We start from the raw sequence: 14544 nt of genomic DNA on the forward strand, positions 1-14544 counted from the left end.
GTATAGCTACCGAAATGCATACTGAATAATGATGGGTCTCTAATTCGAGTACTAGACCGTTCTGCACAATGGAGGAAAGAAACAGAATAGGGCCCCTGGCGCAGGTGCTGTCGCGTCGCATCCCAATTTCTGCAGTCCGATTTGAACCTTGACGTTACAAAAATGCGCGCTGCGTTGCGCCGCGCCACATGCGCTATCCGCGTTTTAATTTGGGCCTAGCCGTTTCGGCGACTTTTGTATTCCATGGAGCGCTACCGTGCGTTTCACAAGTTCGTTTATTTGTTTACAACTGGTCCACGAGCAAGCCGAAGCGTTGTATTTAGAACATCGTCGTCTCTAGACACATAAAAGTAAAATTCTTCCTTGTTACATCCACTCATCGTTTACACATTTGACATATAAGAAAAAACACAAACAAAAATTTTCCTTGAAACTTCCTGGCAGATTAAAACTGTGTGCCCGACCGAGACTCGAACTCGGGACCTTTGCCTTTTGCGGCAAAAATCTGCCAGGAAGTTTCATATCAGCGCACACTCCGCTGCAGAGTGCAAATCTCATTCTGGAAACATCCCCCAGGCTGTGGCTATGCCATGTCTCCGCTATATCCTTTCTTTCAGGAGTGCAGTTCTGCAAGGTTCGCAGGAGAACTTCTGTAAAGTTTGGAAGGTAGGAGACGAGATACTGGCAGAAGTAAAGCTGTGGGTACCCGCCGTGATTCGTGCTTTGGTAGCTCAGTTGGTAGAGTACTTGCCCGCGAAAGGCAAAGGTCCCGAGTTCGAGTCTCGGTCAGGCACACAGTTTTAATCTTCCAGGAAGTTTCATATCAGTGCACACTCCGCTGCAGAGTGAAAATCTCATTCTGGAAAAATTTTCCTTATCAACTGAAAACATAAATTCTGGAATGTGATTTTCCAGCATCCTAAATCTAATATTATTATACATATATACAACTTAGAGGATTCAAATGGCTCTGAGCACTATGGGACGTCTGAGGTCATCAGTCCCCTAGAACTTAGAACTACTTAAACCTAAGGACATTACACACATCCATGCCCGAGGCAGGATTCGAACCTGCGACCATAGCGGTCATGTGGCTCCGGACTGAAGTGACTAGAACCGCTCGACCACATCGGCCGGCACTTAGAGGGTATATCTACCTTGATCGTATCTGATAAAGCAAGTGTCGCTCAAGCTCGTGCCCCCACCTAAGGGATGCCTACCGTGACAGGTTCAAGTTTTCCGGCGTCACAGTGGCATCGGTCTCTGAATTAGGCGTAACTTCTACTATGTGGACTGTTGGTGTTTGATTACGCCAATGAGTATCCCGTGTGGCTCTCGACTGAAATTCTCTTTGCCTTTGCGGATTATTCGGCATAGAGCGTTACTTTGCTGGTCGAATCCCGCTGTCTGTGGATTGTTCGGATGTCTGTTAAAAAAAAAAAAATGTTCAAATGTGTGTGAAATCTTATGAGACTTAACAGCTAAGGTCATCAGACCCTAAGCTTACACACTACTTAACCTAAATTATCCTAAGGACAAACGCACACACCCATGCCCGAGGGAGGACTCGAACCTCCGCCGGGACCAGCCGCACAGTCCATGACTGCAGCGCCTGAGACCGTTCGGCTAATCAAGCGCGGTGGCTGTCAGGTATTGTTTTGTGTTTGCCAACTGATCGGCTGATTATTGCCGGTAGCTTGGGTCTGTACATACTGTATGGGCTGGCCATACGCTACTTGCCCTTTGTAGTTGTTTTTGCTAAATATTAGCCCAGTTCTTTTATATCCGGTCTTGAATTTGCAGCTTTGTCCATTGCCATTGTGGTTACTGTTACCATTACTGTGGGATAAGGCTGCCATCCGTGTTGGACTACCAATCCGTTGTTTATTTGTTGGTCCGTAAATCTCTGTGGGACTATGTGCGTATTAACAGCCTTGGGTTGTACTGGCCTCTCCTCCAATCTCAAATCTATTGAGTCCAGTACAGATTGAAAGTATTCGGTGTCGTGTTCCGGAATAGTAATGAGTTTTCCCCTAATGTGTGCAGGAAGATGGCTCATTAAAATTTTCATTATGTCTACTAGAGATACCGGGTTCGTCCAGTATCTGGTTTTATTCAAATATTTTTCAAAATAGCCCCTTAAGCTTCCATGTTTGTTGTAGAAGGGATCTGGGTTGAATACCTCACGTCTGAGACTCTCTTGGACAGCCTCAGACTAATATTTTTCCAAAAAAGGCTCTCTCAAACTGTTCGTAGTAGTGGCAATGTTCCGCCATGCCCGTACCCCCAGCAGGACGTCACCCTGTGTGTATCCAACAACAAATCCAATTTTTTGGCATTCGGCCCAGGTACAAGGTAAAACATATCGAATTGCTCCGATAAAGAGGTAAATACCAGAAATTGTCGATGCCTAGGTCATCCCTCATCAGCAAGTAATGTTGACAAACACGCGGCACTGTCAGTGACAGGCGTGTTTGTGTTCAATTATGCGCAGCACATAGCATTTGGGCTTGCTAGACAGGTACATTCTGCAACCTTCGCTATTTTTCTTCGACGGGCTAGCCATGTATTGTGAGTAACCGGTGAGGTTTGTAACCTCTCTAAAAGCATGGGTTTGTTTTCTCTCAAATGTTGTTTTGGAATGTGAATAGTTTTAGCAATATTTCCTCATAACCTTTCCTCTGTTTCTTTTAAACCTGAATCTGTTTTAGCTAGGAGTTGACTTTCTTTCTCCTTTAGAGCTCCTTCTACCGTAACTACATAAATTTTGCACTCTGACACTACCTTTTTAGCAATGGTGCTGCCCTTATCCAGCATCCCTGTTTCAGCTTTTTTAGTTATTTCCTTTACATCTGCGTATATCTTTTTTGTCTGTTTTTTGGCAAATTTTGACTCTAAACTTAACTGGTTTACTCTTAGACTTAAGTTTTGTACTTCTGTAGGTAAGTTTTCGCATACGTCCTGCAGCTCGCTGAGTGCATCCGTCACAATTTTTACCGACGATTCCACTTCGGGACTGTGTCTCCTGCATTTGAGAATATGCTTCACTAAGGCTTTGTAACTCACCTGCAAGTTGTTCCTGTTTAACGTCTACGAATGGTACTTTTTCCGTTAACGTATTTATATTGCGCGACATGTCGGTAATTATTTCTTGTTTTAGTTGTTTACCTAGCTCAGTCAACTTGCCGGATAGTTCGTCATATAATTCAGTGCGTTTAGTTATGCTCACCTCGCTGAACTGTTGACTAATACTGTCCTTGAAATCGTTAAATGCCGCATTTTGCTGTGTAAACTGTTGTCCTGTATTTTCATGATGTTTTGCGAATGGCTGTGTCACACCCTTAAGTTATTGAGTTGTTTTGTAAACCTTTGTGCTATTAGCTGCATGAGTTGTCTCAAATGGTGTGTCTCACTAGTATTTACATTGACATTACGAACTGCTTCCTCTTCTTGCGTTCGCGATGTCGTGCGCAAATAATTAGAGGAAGTTTCGCAGTCGCGCGCTCAGTTTCACTATTTGAAAAAAATGTTTCCCAGTGAGAACTGAGAAATTCTCATCGAGCGTCATAAAAGTGATATCATGATTAATTATATTACCAGTGTCATCATTTTTTGATAGTGGGACGCCACAGGCCAGTTCACGTGTTGGCGCGTTACCTTCAACTGTTGCCAAGCCCAGACTTCCGACAACTTGGCATATTACATTTTGTAATGAATTTTCAACAATGGCCATTTCCTCTGACTTTATTGTGAATAGTTTTTAACAAAAATATGAAAAATATTTTTTTCAGAAACGAAATTTTGTCTGTTCGCTACTTTACAACTAAAGTAGATTTATCTGTGTGTTCACTAATGAACCTGGTTATTATTTGACATAGTCTTAAAGAATTTGATAACTTATCTTGCACGTTAATGATGACTATATACAAATTTTCGTCTCTTCTGTAGAAATTCACTTTCCGTAAAGGATATTAACTGGAAGGAAAAGAGATTATCTACTGCCAGAGAGACGGTACCAAGCACGCCCATATAAGCATACTGCGTAGCAGCTTCTACCTTACCGCTGAATCCTGCATTCCCGGCACGTCTCGTTTGTAGGCAGAATTTAATTTAAATTTATTCCTTCAACGTTTTTCTTATTCCCAGTCTCACGGATATGTAACAAATACAACAAAAGTTTCATTAGTTTCTTGTGACAATAAAATAAATCATTTATCTCAAAATTTTTTTTAATCTCAAGGTCTGTTCATATTCCTCTCGGCTCCGTCCCTTAAACGGTCGCCATTGAATAGTGGCGAAAGAGGTTAGGGTGGGGGGGAGGGGGATAATAGAAACTGATTAATAATTGCTGCTTGAATAATTAAAAAAATGATTGGAAGGAATAATTGAAAGAAATTGGAAGGTACTTTATAATTCTGTACACATAGCCCGGTTTAACTTTAACTGGTACTAATATCAACAGACCTTCATTGTCAATGCATTTAAGATCAATATTCAGGTTTTTAGTTACGTACTGCTTCACATTGGTTCCACTGTGCGTAGTGCTGATTATGACAATGCAGATACAGCATCGCCCTTCCACTGCTCGCGCAAATTCCTTTAGTCTCCTTCGAACTTTCTGATGCAGGATTCTCGGGGCGGGCGAATTGATGAACAGACGGGTATCATCGATGTAAATATGTGAATAAACTTGATCTTCCTTATAACTTTCATAACACTTTTTAATATACGGTTGGATTACAAATTTTTAAGCAATACTTGTATGAAGTAGCTAGTCATACGTCCGCCCGCTAAGAAACAAACTGCTGAAGATACTGGAATCAATCAATTGAAAAGCGTATCTGTTCTCTTTTTTGTACCAAAACATTTTCTTTACCGCAAAATAACCTGTTGCTTTACTGCTATTTTTATACACTGTGTGATCAAAAGTATCCGGACACCCTCAAAAACACGATTTTCATATTAGATGCATTGTGCTGCCACCTGCTGCCAGGCACTCCAAATCAGCGACCTCAATAGCCATTAAAAATCGTGAGAGAGCAGAATGGTGAGCTCCGCGGACCTCATGGACTTTGAACGTGGCAGGTGGTTGGGCGTCACTTGTGTCATACGTCTGTAGGCGAGATTTCTACACTCCCAAACACCCCTAGGTCCACTGTTCCCGATGTGATAGTGAAGTGGAAAAGTTAAGGGACACGTACAGCTCAAAAGCGTACAGGCCCACCTCGTCTGTTGACTGACAGAGACCGCTGACAGTTCAAGAGCGTCGTAATGTGTAATAGGCAGACAACCATCCAGACCATCACCCAGTAATTCCAAACTGCATCTGGATCCACTGCAAGTACTATGACAGTTCTGGGAGAGGTGAGAAAACTTGGATTTCGTGGCCGAGCAGCTGCTCATAAGCCACACATCACACCGAAAAATGCCAAACGACTCCTTGCTTGGTGTAAGGAGCGTAAACAATGGACGATTGAACAGTGGAAAAACGTTGTGTGGAGTGACAAATCACGGTACACAATGTGGCGATCCGATGGCGGGGAGTGGGTATGGTGATTGCCCGGTAACGTCGTCTGCCAGCGTGTGTAGTGCCAACAGTAAAATTTGGAGGCGGTGGTGTTATGGTGTGTCGTGTTTTTCATGGCGGGGGCTTGCACCCCTTGTTCTTTTGCGTGGCACTATCACAGCACAGGCCTACATTGATGTTTTAGGCACCTTATTGCTTCCCACTGTTGAAGAGCAATTCAGAGATGGCGATTGCATCTTTCAACACGATCGAGCACCTGTTCATAATGCACGGCCTGTGGCGGAGTGGTTAAACGATCATATCATCCCTGTAATGGACTGGTCTGCACCAAGTCCTGACCTGAATACTATAGAACACCTTTGGGATATTTTGGAATGCCGACTTCGTGCCAGGCTTCACCGACCAACATCGATTCCTCTCCTCAGTGCAGCACTCCAAGAAGAATGGGCTGCCATTTCCAGCAAACCTTCCTCCACCTGATTGAACGTACGCCTGCAAGAGTGAAAGCTACCATCAAGACTAAGTGTGAGCCAACACCATATTGAATTCCAGCATTACCGATGGAGGGCGCCACGACTTGTCATTTTCTGCCAGGTGTCTGGATACTTTTGATCACATAGTGTATGTACAGCACAGGCCTATAAACTGCTGCACCAAGAAGAAATGCAGATGATAAACGAGTATTCATCAGACAAATATATTATACTAGAACTGACATGTGATTACATTTTCACGCAATTTGGGTGCATAGATCCTGAGAAATTAGTACCCAGAGTAACCACCTCTGGCCGTAATAACGGCCTTGATACGCCTGGGCATTGAGTCAAACAGAGCTTGGATGGCGTGTGCAGGTACAGCTGCCATGCAGCTTCAACACGATACCACAGTTCATCAAGAGTAGTGACTGACGTATTGTGACGAGCCAGTTGCTCGGCCACCATTGACCAGACGTTTTCAATTGGTGAGAGATCTGGAGTATGTGCTGGCCAGGGCAGCAGTCGAACATTTTCTGTATCCAGAAAGGCCCATACAGGACCTGCAACATGTGGTCGTGCATTATCCTGCTGAAATGTAGGGTTTCGCAGGGATCGAATGAAGGGTAGATCCACGGGTCGTAACACATCTGAAATGTAACGTCCACTGTTCAAAGTGCCGTCAATGCGAACAAGAGGCGACCAAGACGTGTAACCAATGGTACCCCTTACCATCACGCTGGGTGATACGCCAGTATGGCAATGACGAATACACTCTTCCAATGTACGTTCACTCCGATGTCGCCAAACACAGTTGCGACCATCATGATGCTGTAAACAGAACCTGGATTCATCCGAAAAATTGATGTTTTGCCATTCGTGCACCCAGGTTTGTTGTTGAGTACACCATCGCAGGCGTTCCTGTCTGTGATGCAGCATCAAGTGTAACCGCAGCCATGGTCTCCGAGGTGATAGTCCATGCTGCTGAAAACGTTGTCGAACTGTTCGTGCAGATGGTTGTTGTCTTGCAAACGTCCCCATCTGATGACACAGGGATCGAGACGTGGCTGCACGGTCCCTTACAGCCATGCGGATAAGATGCCTGTCATCTGGCCTGCTAGTGATATGAGGCCGTTTGGATCCAGCACGGCGTTCCGTATTACCCTCCTGAACCCACCGATTCCATATTTTGCTAACAGTCATTGAATCTCGATCAACGAGAGCAGCAATGTCGCGATACGATAAATCGCAATCGCGATAGGCTACAATCCGACCTTTATCAAAGTCGGAAACGTGATGGTACGCATTTCTCCTCCTTACACGAGGCATCACAACAACGTTTCACCTGGCAACGCCGGTCAACTGCTGTTTGTGTATGAGAAATCGGTTGGAAACTTTCCTCATGTCAGCATGTTGTAGGTGTCGCCACCGGTGCCAATCTTGTGTGAATGCTCTGAAAAGCTAATCATTTGCATATCACAGCATCTTCTTCCCGTCGGTTAAATTTCGCGTCTGTAGCACGTCATCTTCGTGGTGTAGCAATTTTAATGGCCAGTAGTGTATAATAGGAAAAGAACGAAGAGCGAAAAAATTAATAACACGATTCATCATACTCTTGAGAATTTACTATGTCCTAATTTTCAACGATAACTGACAACTACTGTAATCCTGTAACTTTCGATTGGAAGAGTGACTGGAAGTTGGTGACTAAAACCCTAAAGTCCTCGCATTCATTACCACTGCAAAAGGAAATGAGACGGCGGTCGTCCTGGATTCCACAAGTGTGAAATCAAATTGTTTTCCTTTACATATGCTCACTGACTCGGCTGCTCTGAGCTGTGTGATGCAGATGCGCTGGCCCCTTTGCAAAAAGGGAGGCCTCTACTGTGCTACTATGTGAAATCGATAAGGACGCCCTCATGTCCTACCAGAATGTCGAACTGGACACTCTCACATCCTACCACCTAGTCCAGCTGGACACTTTTGCGTCACACCAGCAAGTCCAACCAGACACTTTCGCATCCGTCTGGCAAGTGCTTTTCTTGTGGCGCTCACTTAAGCCCTGTATATTCCTTGCCGCCAAAAGGCGCTAGTTATCATTCGCAAAATTACGAACCACTGGGGCCCTATCATGAGGATTCCCTCCAATAGACAATGTCGCTAAACATAGCACGTCTCTATCCAACCTTCAATGACCACATGAAATTCCCCCCTATTGCCAAAAAACATTCATTTCAACTCTGCCATATGACGACGTACATCTTTACGCCAACTGCATATTCTCCCACCGGTAGCCTCAAAACTGAGTTCATGACATTCAGAGAGGACCATTATGAGGCTAGAGTTTCTTTCCAGTGGCCTCCCATTTCTACAAGCTGCGGATGCTAATCTTCAAAAGAAGCCAGAAAACATTGAAAGGCACCCTAAACCCAGCGCACAGCACCATCTGCCCTTGACAGAGCTTTAGGCGCAAGCAGTCTTGAGGAAGGACATTGCTTGCCGTCCCCTGTAGATTCTTGGGAATAATCGCTTCTGAGAATCTTGCACCACCCAGGCCGCAGTCCTGTTTACTGGTCACAGACCTCCTTGACCGATGTGTTTCCTGTTGCTTTGCCGCAAGTCCACTGCACTGTACATCGATACACACCACAGAATCTCTAACAGTTCATTAAAAACCGTTAACAACCTGATCCAGGAAGAATACAAGAGAGAGACATCCAAAGTAGTCAGGGTGCCGTGCTGCCAGTCACTGTTTTTATAATACCAACAACATTTTATACAGACTTTCCTTGTTGTCAGCCTCAGAATGACAAAACATTGTAATCACTGATGAAACCAGCATGCAAAATGCTGTGTTTCACATATACTCTCCAAACTAAATTTTCACCAGTTAACAAAACCCTTAGTTTTTATCCTTTTGAGACGATATTCCTTAATTCCAGGTTGAAGAAATAGGACCAAACTATTCATTACATCTTAAGTGCTCCTTTATTCTTCGAACTAGGAATCTTTCCTCATTATAACATAAAATTAACTCTAAATGTGGCTTTAGGACCTACAGTTCTACTTTCATTTGTCATACAAATCGATCAGGAATCATATTCAGTGAGTCTCTAATGTAATAAAATTCTAATTTAAGTTCCTGTAAAAGTAATACCCATCTCATTCAGCTATTAAATAGTAAGCTATTTTCCATTAAAATGCTAATGTTTCACAGTCTGTATTCATTATTATTTTAGAACCCCATATTAAAATCTTAAATTTTTGTAAACTCTAGACAATAGACAGAAGTTCTTTTTCAGTCACTGATTACTTCAGTTCATGCTTACTAATATGGTGACAAGCGAAAGTTTAGTGTTCAACTTTGTCTGGATCCCATTCTTCTGGAACCAGTTCATGACTCAGACCATATTCTGATGCATATGTTGCCAGTTTAAGCGCTTAAGTCATGATGATGGTGATTAGCTTCTAGTAGAGCTTGCTTAATGTTACTGAGAGTTTCTCATGCCAACTTTGCTTTAGGTTTAATAATATCTGATCCTTTGTGGCCTGTTCTTCATAAACCTCCTCTATTCTTTGGCTCTAGACACCTCTATAAATCTTGTATTCTTCCTGAATCAGGTTGTATTCCATTAGTCTCTATCATACAGCTCGTGTTGAGAAATCTATCGTTGAAAGTTTTATTGTTTTTTTCTAATTGATTTAAATTTCATATTAATCACTTACAGTTATCTTCACCTACATATATTATTAGATTTGTATCAATTTCTTTCCCCACGATTTGTCTAAAGCTCGAATAAAAATTGCTACTGATATGTTCATTCCAAATGTTGCTCGAACAGTCCACGGGTATACTGCCGGTTTATAGTGTCCAACGGGCACAATATTTCAGCGATCAGACATGTCGCCATCGTCAGGAGCGCTGACGAACTGAGCTCCTGAGGGCGGGCGGCCGATTTAAATCCCCTCCCCCCGCGGGCAGCGCCCGCGCCCGTGCGACGGCGGTCGCGAAGATGTGAGCGTCGGAATCTGTCGTACCGTCGATGTGCTTGCTATTTCCGCCTTGGTCGCCAGTTCGTATTTTTTTGCTGAGAGTCTTCTTAATCACATTCAGTGCCGGGTCCCAAGCCTTGCTGAGATTGTAGCCACAATCTCGGTTGATAAGATCTTCGCACCAGGGAAGAAGTTGAGATTTCCAGTGCAATCATCAAAGCAGAACAGGGATATGCAAGAGAAACATTTTACTGTGGACACAAAACTATGTTATTTAACAATATCATCTTCATCAGTTGTGATATATTCAGTCACATTTCCAGAGTAATCATGATAGTAATACTGTACATGTCCAATATCACTGCTGTGCCCACCTCTCTTTGCAGACTTCATCCTTTGTGTATCAAAAAGAACATTATTTATATGCTGTATGGAAACTTCCCACATCTCCTCATCCATCGGCTGTAGTTCAGTTGTCACAAAATCACCAAACATTTTACACACATTCCTTTGCTTTTGAGGTGCTACTGCTTGAAGCAAAGAAATTGCCTGGTTCATTTTCAACTTGATGTCCTCTGCCTCATTAATTTTTCTCTTCTTTTTGGCTGGATATTTTATAAACATGAGCTAATGACAGTAACACCAATGTTGTAACAAAAGCAGCTTAAAACAATATCAGTTGACCACTGCAGTCACTAGCAGTAATTTATTGCAACTGTTTGTTTAGTAAACATACCTTCATTTTCAATACTAGACTGTTCTCCAGACTGTGGTACGACACCAGCTACTGTCTCATCATCATTAGTAGCATCTACAAATTCCATGACCTAAAACATTACAATATCAGAAGCATGTCAGTGAAGCACAATGTATTACTCTGGGGACAGACAGCATGGAAAAGAATCACGACAATGTTTGAATTTTCTCCACTGCACTGGTGCCTGAATATTAATAATTGTTTAATTATTTTCGGAATAACCACAGAATACAAAATAATGAGTTTAGAAGAGAGTTAGGTATTGATTCAGTATGAAACAAAATTTCTGGAAGAGCATGTTAACTTACAACTAATGAAGTAATGTCTACTAAGCATTTTGGCATACAAGGTAAGTGAATCACAATAGTATGCTAGGCACTATGACAATTAGATTCATCATTAAGCAGCTCATTCGTCAGAATGACATACTTTGCATAAGCTCACATCCTAGTCAGTAATGCACAACTAGTGAGGGAACAACAGTTGAGACTATACATATGTTGAAGTACACTCAGTGAGAGGAAACTCTTCCTAAATAATAGTTCAATGAAGTGAACGTAATGAACTTCACTGCCCACAACAAAAAATGTGAGTTCTGATCACTTAACAGGTCGAAACACTGCAAAAACAGAAAATTCTAATTTACATGTACTGTAGTATTACTCAACTATACTGTCAAAAATATAATTACCTCTCAACTTACCATGGTTTTGTAGGCAAACTGTGTTGGTGTGTAAAGGTCATCTATTCCGGTTCCACTTTTCACATGATCCTTTATTTTTTGCAAGTATGTTATAAACTTTTTTTTTCTTAAGCTCTTGCACAGAAAATTTCATTTCCATTTTTATCTCAATTCTCTTCCACACATTGTGAACTATATCCCTATCTGAATGACATGGCGTCAAAGTATTCCAGATTAAAGGTTTGTTTTTATAATGTCCTAGAAATTTGAAAACAATTTTGTTAGACTATTCCATAACTATAACAGAAAAAATGGAATATGATAAACAATATTTTTAATGAATTGCTAATTCACATTACTAAACTTATTATTCATTAATACAAAACTTGAATCATTCACAGTGATTTAAACACATTTTTCATTACATGTGTTTACAATTTCTGATCGTGCACTACACCAGGCAAATAATAATGAATAACTGTCTGACATATATGCAAAAAATAAATATGAGAACTAATTTACAGTACTTACATAATATTACAAAATACTAGTTACTCATTGTTTGGTTATTTAGGAATGACACCAGCTTTTTGTAGACAAAAAACACTCTGGTTTAGTGGTTTAGTAGAAATCTACAGAGTAATGTTTAACAATGATAATAAATTTCCAATGCAGCTAAATAGCAAAAAACAATATGTGTCTGGTAAGACAGGGATATTTAAATGCCAGTGAAGTTATTAAATAAAACTGTTCACAATGCAAAACTTTAATACTCTCCCTTATTTAATAACTTACACACTCTCATGCTTTTGTACAACTTATTTAGTCAGGCAGCAAATAACAGTTTTGTTAATAAATCCACAAGCTGATTTTCTGCATCTACTCTTGAAATGGTAATTTCACCGGCTGTAACTAATTCTCAAAGAAAGAAGTGTCTGAGACGAATATGTATTGTCTGTCAGTGAAATTCAGGATTCTGTGCGAGCTGAACAAAAGCTTTATTGTCCACTTGTAGGCAAGGTTTCTGTCCTTCAGATGGCAAAGTTCAGTTAACAGTCTCTTCATCCAGAACATTTCTTGTGCTGCTTCATTAGCTACTACAACTTCAGTTTGTGTGGTAGAGATTGCAACTGAACTTTGTCGCTGACTCATCCAATTGAGAGGTGCACCAAAGTATGGCAGAGAGTACCTGAGGTGGATCACCCAGTCCCTAAATCACCTACATGATCAGCATCACCATAACATTGAAGAATGGCTTTGTATTTACTGCTTTTGTAAATAAGTCCATAGTCACATGTGCCTCTCAAATAGCGAAAAATTCTTTTTACCCCTATTACATCACACTATGTTGGATTTTCAAGACAGCTAGATAGTATTCCTACAGCATGTACTTAGTCTGGCCCTGTCCCATACATCAGGTGTATCAAGGATTCAACTGCTTGTCTATAAGAATATTCAATGTTGATATAGTTCTCTTCTATGTAGTTATCCTTGATAATTGTAGTTGTTACAGCTCTACAATCAATAATGCCAAAGCACTCCAAAACGTTCTTGGTGTAGTGAGTCTGACTTGATTGGACGCACCTTCTTTTATATCAATTTCCAAGTCTAAGAAATATGATACTGGGTTTGATTTTATTTCGAATTCTCTTTCAAGATCTTCAACATATTCTTTAATTTCACTGTCATTGTGTGGCACAATCCATCCATCATCAACATAGAGCATGAATAAAACATAAGAACCTTTCAGTCTCATAAAGAGGTAAGGATCACTTTCACTTCTCTTATATCTTAATTCCGTCACATAGCTACTGAATGTCTCATTTCAGCAGCAGGGAGCCTGTTTCAGGCTATATAACCTTTTCATTAATGAACATACTTTTCTATCACCATCACTGTAACCTTCAGGTTGTATCATAAACAATATTTCCTTCAGGTCACTATAAAGAAAGGCAGTAGTCACATATATCTGGGCAACTTTATATTCTCTTTGGCTGCAATGCTGAGTAATGCTCGAATAGTCGGCATCTTTGCCACAGGGCTAAAAGTTTGTTGATAATTGACCCATGTGCGGCTCGCGTTGATGTCGTTCATAGCTTGGCATCTTGTAATAGCGATAGTGGCATCTCGTTTTCTTAGTGTATTCACTGGTGCCACTACGTTTGCTCGCCTTTTCTGTCCGTGAGTGGAAGCAGCAGTGCTTATCGATAACGCGTACTGTAGTACCATCTTTGGAGTAGCCTCTCCGGGTCGTCATGTGTCGAGCGAGTTGAGTTGCAAGGGAGCAGCAGTGAGGCCCGGACAGCCAGTACTCGCCCAACCGTTGGCGACACACATCCACTGTCCGACAGAAGGATGTGGTCGCGAGAGTGCACGACCACGTCAAGGATCGGATTCAGCGAGTTTTAGTTGAATGGACCGTAATATTCGAGTAGTGCAATTTTCACTTGTGTATGTGTGTGTGTGTGTGTGTGTGTGTGTGTGTATTTGTTCGCCTGTCGAAGTGACCTCATGGCAATAAGTTGCCAGTTGACGATTTATACTGGGATCTTCCTGTGCCTGACTTTAGTGGAGACGACCATTAGTTGGTCGTTCGGTAGGTCGTCGCAGCGGACGACGAGCATTTGGTCTTCCGACCACTTCTGGCTTCTTTGCGTTTGTGCCGACTTATAATTCGTCCGTTTTTTTTTTTTTTACAGTGACTGGTTTCAGCATTGTGAGTTGTTGGTGGAATTGTTTTCCCAGATCTGTGTGTATTTTGTGATTCTGAATGAGCATTTATTTTAATGCTGTCTGCGTACTGGATTTGGTGGAGAGAGTTGTGAACGGAGATCAGTCGTTTGGGACGCAGTAGCGAGCAGGTCCGTGCAGCACCAGGGCAAGCTGGAGCCACTGCCGGATCGAGGAGGCGTAGATGCGAGAGCGACGACTTCGTTGCACACCGAACCCTGGACGTTTAAGTTGAGTGAAGAGTTAACTGCAAATGCAACCTCAACTATTCTGAGATCTCGCCTTTGGTCGACGAGTTTTTGCTCCCAGGGACGCTGAGACTGTCTGAAATGAGTGAAGTGTTTCAAGGCGGTGAAATATTGCTATTGTCTTCTCTATTTGT

This window comes from Schistocerca serialis, chromosome 1 (genome assembly GCF_023864345.2).
Source record: "Schistocerca serialis cubense isolate TAMUIC-IGC-003099 chromosome 1, iqSchSeri2.2, whole genome shotgun sequence".
In the NCBI taxonomy this organism is placed as follows: domain Eukaryota; kingdom Metazoa; phylum Arthropoda; class Insecta; order Orthoptera; family Acrididae; genus Schistocerca; species Schistocerca serialis.